Genomic DNA, 17,843 nt, shown 5'->3' with positions numbered 1-17,843 from the left:
TTTATCTCCTAAAAGCCCATACTTGATTAGAAGTTTCTTTTTTTTTTTTAAGTTTATCTATTTATTTTCAGAGAGAGGGAAAGCATGAGTGGTGGAGGAGCAGAGAGAGAGGAGAGAGAGAGAGAGAGAGAGAGAGAGAGAGAGAGAGAGAGAGAGAGAATCCCATGCAGGCTCCACACTGTCAGCACAGAGCCTGACACGGGGCTCAAACCCACGAACTGTGAGATCATGACCTGAAATAAAGTCGGCCTCAACTGACTGAGCCACCCAGGCGCCCCTTGATTAGAAGTTTCTTAAGGAAATAATCATCCTGCAATGGTCAAGGGGAAATCTAGAATAGAGCAAGCTTAGAACAAAAGCCCAATCCAACATTGAGAGCGTGTGACCACACCACCCCCACCCCCGCCTGTGTCAAAATTGATGAATTGGGAATCTTAATAGCAAGCAGTCTTCCAGGGTTGTGAGAAATAATGGCATTTCAGTTGAAATCTTAAGCTCCTGTGATTATAAAAAGTATCTTTAAAATGCTACAATAATATGAATATTTGTCGTTAAATATTATACTCCTCCTGGTATGGTTCTCCTTGCCCAGTTGTGTTTTATAGCAATATTTATGCATTTGAAATATGGTTCAAACATTGGTTTGCCACAGAGATATGTAGTTTCCTGCGTAACTTATTTATGTATTTCTTAGGGTGGTCCATTACACATATGTTTAATTAGCCTGAGAAGCAGATTGTTAAATACTTGTTTAAATGTCCCAAATATTAAGAAATAAGAGTACCCTATATTTTTCAGGAATTTATTATTGACTTTTGCACTTAAACCTTAACAACCTTTCACCAGTATCCTTGTTAGGGTCTCCCAGAACCCCAACAAACTTTGACATAACTTACTTTTACCTTAATACCAGATGCTTATGTCTTTGGAATTTCATTTTTTGGTATAAATGAAAGTTGTCCCAAAAAGTGAACTAATGACTACAAGATAAAAAAACTATGGACACAAATGATACAGAAAGTACATTTAAAGGCCAAGAGACTTGTCAGTGTTAACATCTTACTCCCGGAACCGGTGTTAGAAATAGGATTTGGGGGTGAGAGTGTTTTTGTTTAGTTTGTTTAATGTTAAATGAAAAATACAGGTCTTGAGGCCATCCATACTTGGGGTAAAATTCTGACTCGTCCATTTACTCATTTATTTGACTGAGAACATCACTCCTCTTCAAGTGACTTAGATTTCATCAGATTTCCTTCCAATTCTATCAAAAAATGAGAAAACAAGAATAACGAACACCCTTTTAATGATCTTATTTACACAGATATGGTATTAACACTGAGAAAAGCTAGACCAGCAGCAACTTTCAGTTTTGGCCTTGCCTTTTCTCAAAACATCCCCGTTAAGGACCTCTGGGCACTTTGCTCAGAATCATTTCTTATTGTCAAGTATGGCTATACTATTACTTAAAGTGAAGGATTTCCTCAATTTCTCACACACCCACAGTACTTGCTCTGTAGGCCACTGGCTTGCCTTCCACCTGAATCACGGAAGGGGCAATTTCCAGTCTACTCGCCTGTGCGTTTACTGTGAGCTTAACTCTGTTTGTTGGAAAGCCGCCATTACATTTACGAGAGCCTAAGGGATATTGGGTGGCTGTCATCTTTCTCTGGCTCCCTCTCACCACACCAAATGCCCTGGCAAGGTTGCTGCACCTGGACACTGCGTTCCCTGCAGAGCACCTTGTTACCCAAATTATCGAATATTTGGACCGAGTTCAGAGAAGAGTTACTAAAAGGATTAAGTGACTGAGGGGACCAATTTATAAGGAACTCAGAAATGTTTGGTTAAGTGGTAATTACCTTAAGAAGGTGGGGTGGCTCTGACATTAAGTTTGCATTTCAAGCCATACTTGGCCACAAGGCCTCTTTTTAGGCCTCCACATTCAGAAATACTCTGAAGAAGGGGCAGAATCTCCCTCTTGCTCGGCCCTCTGACCACTGCACAGGCTGCTTGGGTGGTATTCACACTCCAGTGCAGTGACTTATACATACAGGCATAGCAGGCAACATTACAAAGCAGAGAGCTCATTTACAAAGGCCAAAGGATGGGGCGCCTGGGTGCCTCAGTCGGTTGAGTGTCTGACTTCTGCTCAGGTCATGATCTCATGGTTCATGGGTTCAAGCCCCAAGTCGGGCTCTGTGCTGACCACATGGCACCTGCTTGGGATTCCCTGTCTCTCTCTCCCTCTCTCTCTGCTCCTCCCTGACTCACATTTTCTAAGTAATAAATTAAAAAAAAAAAAAAAAAGGCGGCCAAAGGATGCTTAAAGGAAAGTCTTCTCAGAAATCATAAAGAACAGGCCTAAGCTGTGAAGGGCTGGTCCCTCCATCCCATTTAAGCACTGACTTATACACACCCCATTGCCAATCTCTGCTTGATGGGTGGTACCATTTAATAAGAGCCGCTGAGCCCAAGTGTGCAAGTCTGTATAAAATACACTGCTTGGAATTCCTTTAATGACAGTTCCCACTTGGCCAAAGAGGAAAACCTAACACCTGTAACAGTTAAGGAGGCTGAAAGAGATAATTCCTCATAGCAGCATTCCCCAAAATGTTTTCCAGGTGATCTTACTGTGTGTTACACACATTTAAAAAGAAAAGAGCTAAAAACTGGAATAAATGAGGTCAAACTGTGTGTGTGTGATGTGTGTGTGTTTAAACAGTAATATCTCTCAGAGCCATTTGTATGCTGAAGTCTATTGTGTCCCACTAAGAGGGGTGGTGTATGTACTATTTCCCAAATTCAGATTGGGCTTGGAATGCTTTACTTCTTAAGTATGGATTCTTTGTGTTCACAGCCATCTCCACAATGCCTTCTATAATACTGCCTTCAGTAAACAAATAATGAAATGTATGGACCAGCCTAGGCTAGAACATGGGTTCTAAATCTAATCCACTCCTCTTTCTGCCACATTGATATTCTACTTACTCTTCATTTACAAGAATCTTTTCATCTTCTATCAACGAAATGAAATTTGTTAACTAGAAGCAATGATTTGAAGCTACTAAAGGTCAAGCTTAAGGGCCTTCCACTTGCTTGAGGCTTCCAAGTGTGTTACTTATTTTTTTTTTTTTAAGGAAGCCCCACAACACTGTATAGTCTCCATGTCCTGCAAACCCTGCTGCTACCATTGAGGATGAAAATGGCCCAATGGGTTTTCACCAAATGTACAAGTTGTGATTGAGACCGTCTAACTAAAATTACTAATGGCATGACAGACTAAAATGCACTTTGGACTACTCTGGGGTCACCTCTGAGAGAGAGGTATTTGTCTTCCTGTGACGCTAAAATGTACGTCTAAATGAGAACTAAACCTAGATTCATTCTTTCTGTAATCTTCATAATTACATTAACTTCAACCATTCACTTCTTAGCATTCCTGTTAAGACATTTGACACATCTACTATTTTTTTAACTTGTTTTTTTATTTTTTTAATTTACATCCAAATTAGTTAGCATACAGTGCAACAATGATTTCAAGAGTAGATGCCTTAGTGCCCCTTATCTAATTAGCCCACCCACCCTCCCACAACCCCTCCCATAACCCTGTTTGTTCTCCATAGCTATGAGTCTCTTCTGTTTTGTCCCCCTCCCTGTTTTTATATTATTTTTGTTTCCCTCCCCTTATGTTCATCTGTCTCTTAAAGTCCTCATATGAGTGAAGTCATATGATTTTTGTCTTTCTCTGACTAATTTCACTTAGCATAATACCCTCCAGTTCCATCCACGTAGTTGCAAATGGCAAGACTGCATTCTTTTTGGTGACTAATACTCCATTGTATATTATATATACCACATCTTCTTTATCCATTCATCCATCGATGGACATTTGGGCTCTTTCCATACTTTGGCTATTGTTGATAGTGCTGCTATAAACATTGGGGTGCATGTGCCCCTTCGAAACAGCATACCTGTATCCCTTGGATAAATACCTAGTAGTGCAATTGCTGGGTCGTAGGGTAGTTCTATTTTTAGTTTTTTGAGGAACTTCCATACTGTTTTCCAGAGTGGCTGCACCAGCTTGCATTCCCAACATCTACTATTTTTTTAAATAAGTACCTTACCTTAGTCTTCCTTCCACTCTCCCCACCTCTTGATATTTTAAGACAATGAATAACCACTCTGAAATCATCACGTTGTAAATATTACCACAGCTCAAATTCCTTCTGACGACCATCTGAAGTTTTGCATCAATTTTTCCCATGAGTGGGGACTGACATATTTAAGCTTGAATCTACAGTACTGTAATTTGGTATTCTACTTCAATTCTTTAAAAACTTCATTTATATTGATTTTGTCTTTTGGAATTTCCTGTAGGCTGCCTCAGATAAAATAATTTCCAGCCTGATCTTCATCTTGTCTGATCTCTGGTTTGACACTACACCTTCAAAATCACATCTTATTACTTAATCCAAAGCAAACTCTTTATTAAGAATATTCAATCAGTAACATTAACAGACCGGCCTTGGTAATTCATTTTCACCATGATTGATAAACCAATGTTTAAGCTTTGACTATTGATACTCAAAGCTTTGCAAATTTCTTACCGACTGTTCATAATTTAACAAGATATGCCAACAACCACACACACAAATCACTATCCAACCACTCTGTCTTAAACCAAATCCAGGCTTTACTCTCTCATTTTTTAAGTAAACTTATAGCACAAATTATAAAACTAAGACTGAGTGTAAAAGCCAAACATTTTACCTTCCTGTGTTTCCTTCCCACATCTTCCTGAGTTGGTGACTATGAAAATATGCTAAGCCCAAAATAGCAGTTGTATTCTGCCAGGTTGGCCTCAGTCATTTCCAAGCCAAAGGGGAATTGACAGACACCCCCTTTACAAGTCTGGTGTTTGTAAATATCCAATGAAATGACTTCATTCAGTCAATTATTTCTGGAGAAAGCTGGCGAATAACGTAGTAATTAAACTGAGGACTGATGGAAACTGTTAAACAGGAGAGTTATTTTGCACAGCAATTCACGTTAATGCTTTTAATGGATTTTCATTTTTAAAAAATGCTTGAAAATACTAGGGCAATTAAAAGGAATTGCCTCTTCACTGAGAAACATGTTTAAAATTCCAGTGAAGATAGCATATGGAAAAGAAGGAGAAACTCAGTTTTCCAGTATCATTTTAGAGTCGGTATGATTTAAGTATGATGAATTGTGAAATCAAAACACAACTGTATTCAGATGTAAGTAGAAAAGATGTCCTAAAGCCAGAACATCATACACTCAAGCCTCAATTGCCTTTGTGCTAGGTATTCACTTCAGAGTGAATATTCTCTCTGCAGTATATGTTTGCCCTGTCCAGTTTCCCTTTGGTTCCTCCAACTGGCCACCAGCATACCTTGATTCATCCAACCAGTCATTCATTTAGGCAACAATACTGAGCCACCACTTGAGGCACTGTTCTAGTTACTTGTTATGTAGCAAAACTACGTTCCCATATACCTCTCCTAACTGCCCAATGATTGTGTACTTGGAGACAGACAAAAATTTTAATACAAAGTAATAAATTGGAATCCAAAAGCTGATGGAAAGAGCTCTGAATACTTCCCAAAGGAAAATTCAAGCTGTTAAATTAGTTACAGCACTTCATTTTAAAAATTTTTAATTTTAATTCCAGTACAGTTAACTTATAGCATTGTATTAGTTTCAGGTGTACAATATACTGATTCAACAATTCTATATATTACTCAGTGCTCACTATAAGTGTACTCCTTAATCCCCATCACCTATTTCCCCCAATCCCCCCTCCCCTCTGATAACCATTAATTTGTTCTGTATAGCTAAGAGTCTATTTCCTGGTTTGTCTTTCTTATTTTATTCCTTTGCTCATTTGTTTTGTTTCTTAAATTCCACATAAGTGAAATCATATGGTATTTCTTTCTCTAACTTATTTCGCTTAGCATTATACTCTCTAGCTCCATCCACGTTGTTGAAATGGCAAGATTTCATTCTTTTTTATGGCTGAATGATATTCCAGTATGTGTGTGTGTGTGTATACTGGAATCTTCTTATCCATTCATACATTGATGGATACTTGGGCTACTTCCATAATTTGGCTATTGTAAATAATGCTGGCATAAACACAGGGGTGCATGGATCCCTCTGAATTAATGTTTTTGTATCTTTTTGGTAAATACCAAGTAGTATGATTACTGGGTTGTAGGGTAGTTCAATTTTTAACTTTGGGGAGAATTTCCATACTGTTTTCCACAGTGGCTACACCGGCTCACATCCCCACCAACAGTGCATGAGGGTTCCTTCTTCTCCACATCCTTGCGAACTCTTGTTTCTTATGTTTTTGATTTTAGCCATTCTGACAGGTGTGAGATGATCTCACTGTAGTTTCGATTTGCATTTCTCTGATGAGTGATGTTGAGCATCTTCTCAAGTGTCTGTTGGCCATCTGGATGTTTTCTTTGGAGAAATATCTGTTCATATCTTCTGCCTATTTTTTAATTGGATTTTTTGTGTTGTGGGGGTATTGAGTTTATTAGTTCTGTATATATTTCAAATAATAACCCTTTATCAAATATGTCATTTGCAAATATCTTTCCCATTCAGTAGGTTGCTTTTCGGTTTTGTTCATTGTTCCCTTCGCTGTGCAAAAGGTTTTTACGTTGATGTAGTCCCAAAAGTTTTTGTTTTTATTTCCGTTGCCTCAGGAGACATGTTACTACAGCCAATGTCAAAGGGTAGCACTTCGTTTTTAAAAGACTCTAGCACACAAATAACCACCATCTTTACTAGTACCTGACGCCTTAGATGCAAAGTCTAAAAAAAAGGGAAACTTTTAGGTCATCTGTAACAATCTAAAGAATAGACTAAAAGCAGGATGGGCTAAATGGGTAAGGGACATTAAGGAATCTACTCCTGAAATCATTGTTGCACTGCATGCTAACTAATTTGGATGTAAATTTAAAAAATAATAATAATAAACAAAAGAAAAAAAAAGAATAGACTAAAAGAAGTTGGCAAAAATCAAGACCAACTTAGAGAAACCAAGCCAGAAAACTACAAGGTAGAGTAAACTGGAAGAGTCAGTAACTAAAAAGTTTTTGTTACACTTCAGAAATATTACTCATTTCTCTTTTGTCAGATCTCGTGATATTTAATTTACTAAAGATTCTTCTGTATGAGGAAGCTTACTCCTTTGAAACTACAAATAACATGGGGGTGTGGGGTTAAGGAGTACCAGCCATTCACATTCTACTTATATGAGCTACATAAAAATTTAATGAAATATTCGGCACAGCTATTTTTTTAAAATTTTTTAATGTTTACTTATTTTTAAGAGAGAGAGAGAGACAGACAGAACACGAGCAGTGGAGGGTCAGAAAGAGAGGGAGACACAGAATCCAAAGCAGCCTCAGGCTCCGACCTGCCAGCAAAGAGCCCGGCGTGGGACTCGAACTCACAAATTGCAAGATCATGACCTGAGCCAAAGTCAGACGCTTAACTGATTGAGCCGCCCAGGTGCCCCTTGGCACAGTTGTTTGTAAACTGAGGAATGCTATAAAATCAGAATGGCAGGAGAGTTAAGATCATAGATTCTGGAGCCACGGTGCCTGAATTTGAAACCTAGCTCTACTACGAAGCTATGCAAGTTTAAGCAACTAACTTAATCTCGATGTCTCAGTTTTCTCATCTACAAAATGGGAATAACATTTGAAACTATTCCATATGGTTGTTGAAAGATAAAGAACTTAAAACAGTGCTGGGACTCACCCTTTTAACCAAAACAGAGTAACAGGGACTGATTTTATGCTCCCACCTAAAGCTACCAAAAACAAACAAATAGAATATATGAAATAATGATTTTCAAGACACAGTAAGTATATCAGGCAATGAAAGACAGTGATCCCTGAGACATGGGAAACAAATGAAGCAAGTCTGAATGATTGCCCCAATTTATTGCCTTGAGTTCCCAGATCACCGTATAGAAGGAAGGTGAGGGGAGGATCCAGGCAAAGCTTGCACGACTCCCTAAGTTGAGAAGATGGAATTCAGAGTATGAGGAGAAGAATGGGGCTAGTGTTTGCAAGACAAAGTACCAGAAAGGAGAGAGCTGCAAACAAACAAACAAACAAACAAAACCCCGAAATCATGGGAACCAGCAGAGCATCCCCTCAAGTATTCAGCATGTACCAGGTGAGGAAATTATGCGAGGTGAGGACAAGAACTGTCCAAAAGCATCAGAGAGCACTCAGTACTCACACAGGACCAGGAATAGTGGCCATTGCCACCAGTCGTACTGGACAATCACACAATTCACAGAACATTTGGTAGAGTAGTCAGAAGACTTTTACCTCAGGAGCAGGAAATAACTAATCTTGACTAAACATTTCTCTGGTCACATTTAATATATTTTAAAAACAATTCTCAAAAAGATAAAACTATTTCCAAGTAGCGACTGCATCTCAAAACAAAGTTCAAAAATATTTATAGGAAGGGGCACCTGAGTAGCTCAGTCAGTTAAACATCTGACTCTTGATTTTGGCTCAGGTCATAATCTCACACTCCTGGGATAGAGCCCGATGTCTGGCTCCTCACTGAGGGTGAAGCCTGCTTGAGATTCTCTGTCCCTCCCTCTCTCTCTGCCCCTCCCCACTCATTCTCTCTCTCTCTCTCAAAAAATAAATAAACATTAAAAAAATACATTTATAGGAAAACAAAAATAGCAAGCAAAATTCACAACAAGGTAAAATTCACAATGTCTTGAACCAAATCAAAGATTACCAGGTATGCATAGAAGCAGGAAAACATGCATCAAATGGGGAAAAATTAATCAACTGAAACTGACCCAGAACTAACACAGATGTTAGAATCATCAATGACATTAATTATAATTAGTAATGACATCATGATTATATTCCACATGTTCAAAAAGTTATGGACAGACATTAAAGATATATATAAAAAAAAAAAGGCCCAAGGTGGACATCTACAGATGAAAGCTACAAAGTCTGTGATGAAAAGACACATCAGACGAGGTTAGTGGAAATTAGACATTAGAGGAGAAAATATTAGTGAATTTGAAGACACAGCAATAGAAATTATACAAAATGAAACAAAAATTTAAAAATGAAAGGAGCATCAGAGAAATATAGGAAAACATCAAGTGGCTAACAAATTGGGTAATGGAAGCCCCCAAAGAAGAGATTGGGGAGGATGGAAAATATATTTGAAGAAATAATGGCCAGAAAATTTTCAAATTTCATGAAAACTATAAATCTACACATCCGAGAATCTCAAATAACCTCCAGCACAAGAAACATGAAAAAAAGTACACCATGGAACATCATGCTCAAATTGCTCAAAAACAGTGATAAAGTACAAATCTTAAAGGCAGACAGAATGAAAAGATAAATTATATACAAAGAAACAAAGATAATGATAATAGATTTCGCATCATAAAGAATACGGCCTAGAAGACATGGAGCAGCATCTGTAAAGTATTAAGAGAAAAAAAAGGCAAACTAGAATTTTATACTCAGTAAAGTATCTTACAAAGACAAAAGCAAAATAAAGACTTTTTCATTCAGAAGGGAAATTATACCTGATGGAAATAGGTATAATCTGCACAAAGGACTAGAGACTGTAAGAAATTGTTACTATATTAATAAAAACACAGACTTTCTTATTTATATCTTTGAAAAAGGTAACTGTTGGGGCCCAAGGGTGGCTCAGTCGATTGGGTGTCAAACTTTTGGTTTCAGCTCAGGTCGTGATCTCACGGTTATGAGATCATGCTCCAAGTTGGGCTCTGCACTGAGCTTGGAGCCTGCTTAAGATTCTCTCTCTCTCCCTCTGCACCTCCCCTGCTTACATGCTTGCACATGCACGCATGCTCTCTCTCTCAAAAAAAAAAAAAATATAAAGATAATTGTTTGAACAAAGATAGCAATAAATTGTGAGGTTTATACCAGGTAAAATTAAGATGTATAAAAACAATAACATAAAGGCCAGGAAGGAAGTAAAGATATACAGTAAAACCTTGGATTGTGAGTAACTTGTTCTGTGAGTATTCTGCAAGATGAGCAAACATTTCTAATAAATTTTAACTTGATAAATGAGTGAAATCTTGCAACAGGAGTAGTAAGTGATGCCAAATGTCACATGATCACAACTGAGCCAATGGTTCTTGAAATTCGCTTTGATATACAAGTGCTTTGGATTACAAGCATATTTCTGGAACGAATTATGCTAGCAAGCCAAGGTTTTACTGTACAATTTTCTTATACTATATGTTAAGTGTTATATTACCTGAATGTCAACTGTGATGAATTAAAAATGTACACTATGATGTCAAATGACCACTAAAATAACAAAACAGAGTTACAACTAATAAGTTACCATACGAAATAGACATAATCTTATAAAAAAAATCAATACAAAGACGATAGGGAAAGGGAACAATGTCCTAGACAAAGACAGAGCAAAGACTTGAATGTTTTGGTTTAAGGTTCAGCTTAGAGGCGTAAGACCTAAACATAACAATCACATTAAATGTGTCAACACACCAATTAAAAGGCAGAGATTGTTAGATTAGATAGAAAAGACCCACTAGATGCCACCTAAAATGAAGGTACAAGTAGGTTAATAGTATAAAAAAAATAAGAAAAGGAAAAAGAGATAAACCAAGCTAATATTAATCAAAGAATGCTAGAGTGGTAAATTAATACCAGACTAAGATTTTAGACTAACATTATCAGACAAAAGAAGGGCAGATTTTATAATAATAAGTGGGTCAAATAATCAACAAGACATACAATCCTAAATGTTTATGCACCTAATAGCAAAGCTTCAAGGCACATAAAACAAAACTCACAGAAATGCAAAAAGGATAAATCCACAATTCTAGTAGATTTCAATTACCATCTCTCAATAAATAACTGAATAAACAGAAAACCAATAACGATATAGGAGACATAAAAATTATAATCAACCAAAATTGACTTGATTGGTGCTGACAACGCTCCATCCAACAAGAGTAAAATACATGTTCATTTCATATGCACACAAGACATTTCCCAAGAGAGACTACATTCTGGGCCATAAACAAGTCTCATTAAGTATAAAAGGATTCAAACTACACAAACTACTTCTCTGACCACAATAGAATTAAAAAAAAGAAAAAAAAAAACTTCTACACAGCAAACAGTCACCAAAACTTAAAGGCAATTGATGGAATAGGAGAAGATATTTGCAAATTATGTATCAGATAAAGGGTTAGTATCCAAAACCTATAAAGAACTTATCAAACTCAACACCCCTCCTGCAAAATAATCCAGTGAAGAAATGGGCAAAAGACATGAACAGACACTTTTCCAAAAAAGACACCCAGATGGCTAACATACACATAAAAAGATGCTCAATATCATTCATCATCAAATCAAACCCACAATGAGATACCACCTTACACCTGTCATAATGGCTAAAATTAACAACTCAGACAACAATAGATGGTGGCAAGGATGCAGAGAAAAGGGAACACTTTTGCAATGCTAGTGGGAATGCAAACTGGTACAGCCACTGTGGAGAACAGTACAGAGTTTCCTCAAAAAATTAAAAATAGAGCTACCCTACAACCTAGCAATTTTACTACTAGGTATTTATCCAAAGGACAAAATATGCTGATTCAAAGGGGTAAATGCACCCCAATGTTTATAGCAGCAATATCGACAATAGCCAAAATATGGAAAAAGCCCAAATGTCCATCGACTGATAAACAGATAAAGAAGATGCGGTATATATATACAATGGAATATTACTCAGTGATCAAAAAGAATGAAATCTTGCTATTTACAACAATGTGGATGGAACTAAAATGTATTGTGCTAAATGAAATAAGTCAGAGAAAGATAAATATATGATTTCGCTCATATGTGGAATTTAAGAAACAATAGATGAACATAGGGGAAGGGAAGAAAAAATAAGATAAAAACAGAGACAGAGATAATCCATTAGAGACTCTTAAATACAGAGAACAAACTGAGGGTTGCTGGAGGGGTGTTGGGGGAGTGGATGGATTAAATGGGTGATGGGCATTAAGGAAGGTACTTGTTGGGATGAGCACTGGGTGTTATATGTAAGTGATGAATCACTAAATCTACTCCTGAAACCATTATTACACTATATGTTAACTAACTTGGATTTAAATTAAAAAAAAAAAAAAAAAAAAAAAAAAAAAAAAACAGAATAAATAAGAGAGGTCTCTAAAAATCTCCAAATAGTTGAAACTAAACAAAAGAATTCCAAATAATAATAAAATAAATGAGTAACTAAAAGATGAAATCAAAAGAAAAACTAAAAAACATTTTGAATTGAATGAAAAGAAAAACATATCAAAATTCATGAGAATTTGCTAAAGCAATGTGTAGGAGAAAATTTATAGTACTGAACATTTATTTAGAAAAGAAGAAAGGTTTTAAATCAATGACCTCAATTTCTATTTCAGGAAAAGAGGAGCAAACGAAACTCAAAGTAAGCATAAAAAATAAAATAATAAAGATTAGAGAAGAAATCAAAAAAGTAGAAAACTAATAAAGAGAAATTCAAAACCAAAAGCTGGTTGTTTAAGAAAAATAGAACTGTGGGGCACCTGATGGGCTCAGTCACTTAAGCATCGACTTCAGCTCAGGTCATGATCTCGTGGTTCATGAGTTCGAGCCCCTCACTGGGCTCTGTGCTGACAGCTCAGAGCCTGGAGTCTGCTTTGATTCTGTGTCTCCCTCTCTCTCTGCCCCTCCCATGCTTATTCGCTCTCTCTCTCAAAAATAAACATTTTAAAAAATTAAAAAAATAGAATTGATAAGCCTCTAAGGAAAGTGATCAAAAAAAAAAAAAAAAAGAGAGACAAGATACAAATTACCAATATTAGGAATTACAGAAGTGATCACTACCTAGTCATTAAAAGGATAATAGGTATTGGGGGTCCCCACACCACACTTAGTTTTGATAATTAGCACTAGAAAAAGTCAAAGCACTCAGAAAAACTGTTATACTCACAATTACAGTTTATTACAGTGAACAAATACAGATTAACATCAGTAAAGGCAAAATGCATCTAGTGAAGAGTCCAGAAGAAATCAGGTATAAATTTCCAGTGTCTTCTCCCTGTGTAGTTGTAAGGACCGCACTTAACTCTCCCAGCAACTACCTATGACAACACATACAAAGTACTGCCAACTAGGGAACCTCATCTAAAGCTTGTTGTCTAGGGTTCTTATTGGATCAGTCATGCAGGCATGGAACACCCACATGACTGACCTTAGCTACCCAGTCTCCAGTTGCTCCAGAGATCAAACTGATAAAGCATGGGCTAGGAATTCGGGTAAACAAAAACAGGCCATTCACCATAAATCATATTGTTAGCAAAAGCCACATGATGAGCATAAAGGCCCTAGGTATTTAAAGACAATTTCATCACACAGGATATTCCAAGGGTTTAGAGGTTTTCTCCAAGGAGCCAGTCAATGGCCAGTCCTCTGTTTGGAATGTGCAGGGTTTGAGCATCACAAACCCTCTAAATGAACTCTTTACTGCACAATAAGAAAATATTATGAACAATTTTATGCCAATACAGTCAATAACATAGAAGAAACAAATATCTTGAAAGAAAAACTATGAAAAGTCACTCAAGAATAAATAATCTGAACAGCCCCTACATCAATCAAAGAAATTCAGTTTGTGCTTACCTCACACGTGGAAATTTCAGATGGCTTCACTGGTAAATTCTACAAAGTAGAATTTATATCAAAGTAATGTAAGTCTTCCAGAAAATCAAAAAGAAAAAGTATTTCTCATTTGGTGAGACCAGCATTAACCTGATCCCTAAACAAGGCAGATACCACACAAAACAATTATACACTAGTATCCTTCATGAACATATGTAAAACTTCTAAACAAAATTTTAGCCAATCAAGTCCAAAAATATACAAACAGCATAATATATTATGTCCAAGTAAAGTTTATCCCAGGATGCAACAGGCCTGTGTAACACAGGCCAATCAATGCAACTCACCATACTAACAATCTAAAAACGAAAAATCCTATTATCACTTCAACAGACCCAGAAAAAGCATGCAAGAAAAACCATTACTGAATTCTGATAAAAGGCTTCAGCAAACTAGGACTAGAAAGGAATTTCATCAGCATGATAAAAGGCATCTAGCAAAAAACCTAAAGGTAACACAATATTTAGTGAAAAACTTTATGCTTTTCCCCTAAGATCAGAAACAAAACAGGGTATCCGATCTCATTTCTTCTATCCAACATTATACTGATGGGTCTTGGCCAGTGCAATATGACAAGAAAACAAATAAATGGCATGCAGATTGGAAAGAAAGAAATAAAATTGTGATTTGCAGACATGATCATCCATGTAGAAAATCCAAAGAAATCTACCTTAAAAAATGCTGCTGTAACTAATAAGTGTGTTTCTCATGATTGATCAACAAACATAAATCAACTTTATTTCTATATAGTAGACACACGCACACAAAATTGAATATCGATTTAAAAGTGCTATTTACAAAGGAGCATGCTATTAACTACTTGGGGATAAATTTGACAGAAGATGTGCAAGATCCATTTACTGAGAACTGCAGAATACTGTTGAAATACTATTTTAAGGTTTTATTAAAAAATAAAAGGGCATATTGATTCTTCTCAACCTAATTTTAGTTTTTTATTTACTAACCAATGAGTCCATGGGTGCAACTAAGCAATAAGTAATAAATGGGGTTAATGTTATTCACCATCACAGAAATTCATACTAGAAAGGAATCTCAGAATACAGGAAATGTGGGGATGTTTAATCTCAATACTTAACTTGGAAAGGTTTAGTCTTTCAGCATTTATCTGAAGGCTCAGTAGGCATCAAACATTCTGTAACACACTTGGTGAATAGAAGATGCATCCTCTGATTTTATGGAGCTGTTACCTAACAGAGGGAAATAGAAAATAAACAAGTAAACAAACAAATGCAAATTACTTAAGAGTCGTAATTAGTGCTATTAAAGTAATAAAGACCACGGGAATAGGAAAGTCACTGAAAGTCTAAGTGGACATTCAAGTCAAAACCTGAAGCAGGAAGAATCAGCCAGACAAGGGAAAGATTATTATGGCCAAATAGAACAGCCTTTGGGAAGGCCCTGGGTAGGACAGTAGGGGTTTGGGGAGAGCTTGGCATACTCCAAACCTCTAAAGAAAGTCAATTTGGCGGGAGTATAGGGACTGTGGAGTAAAGGGAAAGATAAGCCTGATGGTCACTTAGGAGAGGTAGACAGGTGTCAGATTCTGCAGACCTATGTAAGAACTGGTATTTTATTCAAAGCGCAACAAGAAGCCATTTTATAGTTTTAACCAGGCACACACATTAGATTTTCATTTTTTAAAATATCATCTCTAGTTGCTCTGCTAGAGAATCAATTGGAGGGAATATAGTGGTCTAGGTTATCACAGATGGCTTCCTCTGGCCATAAACAGATAAAACCGGTGAGTAACATATAACATGTTTTTATTTAAAAAATATATATATATGTGTGTGTGTATATACATGTACATATATGTATACATATATATACATACACATACACGTGTATGTGTATATATATACACACACATATATATATACATATACGTATATGTATATATATCCTAGAACTTAAAAGAAAGAAAAAAAGATGTAGAAAGTAAACCCCAGGGGGACTCTACCCGAGTATAAGTGCTGGGTGTTGGGATTCCTATACACATTTGAAGGCAAGATCACTGAAATAAGGGTTCAGAGCCTGGAAAGGATGATCCATGTGAAAACAAAGGATTAAAAAAACTCAGCCTACTGCTCTACAAAAGCAGTAGGAAGCCTGCTGTTAACTATATATGTAGTTACCATACAGAAGAAATATATACATGTATATTTTAAGGGCACCTACAAAAAACTGATACCTGACCCCTGGATCATACACAGGGGAAAAGATCCAAATTTATATCACAAGTTGAAAAAATTACTTTAAATTTGACTTAAAGCAACTGAAAGTTCTAGCACCCAGCAAAATCAATCTGCAAAACTCTCAATCCAAGATACAGAGGACTTTCATAAAACAAAAAACTTCTTTGAGGCTAAGCTCCCAATTTACATAGCATTTGAAGAAAACAGTCACCATGAGGGAAAGCCAAGAGAAACAACAAACAAGAGTTAGAACCTTGTAAACTGGAAACTGTAATTTTACAGAGATGTTATTTTTTACTATAATCTCACTCTCATTTTGGTTCTTATTAATGGCTGACACAAACCTCTTGAAGTGCCATAATTTCCACCTCTAGTAACGTTATTGAGAATTCTGGAAATTCACCCTCAGCTAAAAAAAAAAAGAAAAAAGTGTTTATATATAAAAGCTAACGGGGCCTACAAGGTGCTTTGTTTTTATTAGATGAAACTACATGGCTGATGCTTGTAAATGGGAAACTGAATTAATAACCATTGCTACTGATCCCCACCTGCTAGAAAATCTGTACCTTTCAATAAACGTTAAAAATTAAAAAAAAAAAAATCTGTACCTTCCAAGTATGTAGTCTATGTTCCAAAACTTGATGATCTTTCTCGCCAATCCTTTTGAATGGTACTTTAATTTTTAAATGTGAAGAAAAATGAGTTCACATTTAAAATGAAGGGTTTGTGCACTCTTAAATTTCAGAAATCATTTTTAAGTTTAAAAGTTCAAAGGTTACGAGAGGAATTCCAAATATCCTTCACTTTCTAACTATACCTATCTAAACCTGAAATACCGACTCCAACTCTTTTCTTGGTACGGTATTTTGTCTATTTCATTTGAATTTGCTTAAAAATATTGGCACACTAAAACCAAAATCACACTCGGGATTTTGCAATATAAGCCAAAATAATGCTTTTTTTTTTTTTTTAAACGCATTTTTAGTGATGAGAAACATGAAAAATGTAATAGCTGATCCCTTTTAAATCGTCCCATTTCTATGTATTCTGACAACGCTTGCATCTTGGCGTTTGAAACCTTGCTTAAAATGAGAAAACAGAAGCCCAGAGAAGTGCTCAGGATAGAACCAGAACACTGAAATCAGGACTCCAAGCGAGAAAAGCCTAGTATTTCTCCATACCCCAGCGCCGATACTGTTTTACCATGGTCTCCTCTGAACTTAAAACTGATAAGGAACCATTTTTAAGGGGAAAGACTTAAGCATTCCTTAGATAGGCTACAGGTCTTCGAGAACCATTCACAACACATGGAAACAACCCACAATCAACAGTTAATTGGGAGACAGCTATGCAGAGAAACCCTGCTAAATATGTCTGCTCCCTCCCCATTGTTATATCCCGGCCCTCTGAAATGTTTCTTCACAATTAGAAGCCTAAATCCGAACATTCTCTGGGGTCAGTTCGCAGGACAATTCCGGCGCAGTTTTGAAAAGACCCCCCAGGAGCCCCGACTCGTACCCGGCCAGACCTAGCGAGTAAGGGGTACCGCCCCCGTGACTTCCCCGAGGACCCCGGAGGCAGGTGCGTCCGCCCTTTTCCGCCGCCGACTTGTAGCCACTTCCTAACTGCCTGTTTATCTCCACCCTCATCCGCGTCGCCAGTCCCTCCCTTATCTCTTGAAGCGATTAACCCAACGAGAGCAGGAGACAGGGAGAGAGAGCAGACTCGGCTCGGAAGACAGGAATGTCGGAGCGGCCGAGCTTTCCCTAGGTCGGCTGTCCGGCACCGCCGGAGGCAGCTCCAAGGGAGCAGG

The 17,843-nt window shown here is 37.0% G+C and overlaps 2 long non-coding RNA genes across 2 annotated transcripts in view; both read right to left on the bottom strand.

Moving 5' to 3' along the window:
- Positions 1–17,815, bottom strand: part of LOC121014972 (uncharacterized) — a 161,498-nt gene extending 143,683 nt beyond the window's left edge. Inside the window, exons 1-2 of the long non-coding RNA XR_005783540.1 lie at positions 17,549–17,815; positions 13,776–15,022 (exon numbers count right to left, since the gene is read on the bottom strand). This is a non-coding gene — a long non-coding RNA (uncharacterized LOC121014972). The remainder of the gene's footprint in view (positions 1–13,775; positions 15,023–17,548) is intronic.
- On the bottom strand, positions 15,793–17,539 carry LOC121014977 (uncharacterized). The gene is made up of 3 exons (XR_005783545.1): positions 16,639–17,539; positions 16,375–16,596; positions 15,793–15,869 (listed from the first exon to the last, which is right to left on the bottom strand). It is a non-coding gene; the product is annotated as an uncharacterized LOC121014977 (long non-coding RNA).
- Positions 17,816–17,843: the final 28 nt, after the last annotated feature.

This window comes from Herpailurus yagouaroundi, unplaced genomic scaffold, assembly GCF_014898765.1.
Source record: "Herpailurus yagouaroundi ecotype Mexico unplaced genomic scaffold, PumYag 205, whole genome shotgun sequence".
Classification (NCBI taxonomy): domain Eukaryota; kingdom Metazoa; phylum Chordata; class Mammalia; order Carnivora; family Felidae; genus Herpailurus; species Herpailurus yagouaroundi.
This window is presented reverse-complemented; position numbering and strand designations above follow the sequence as displayed.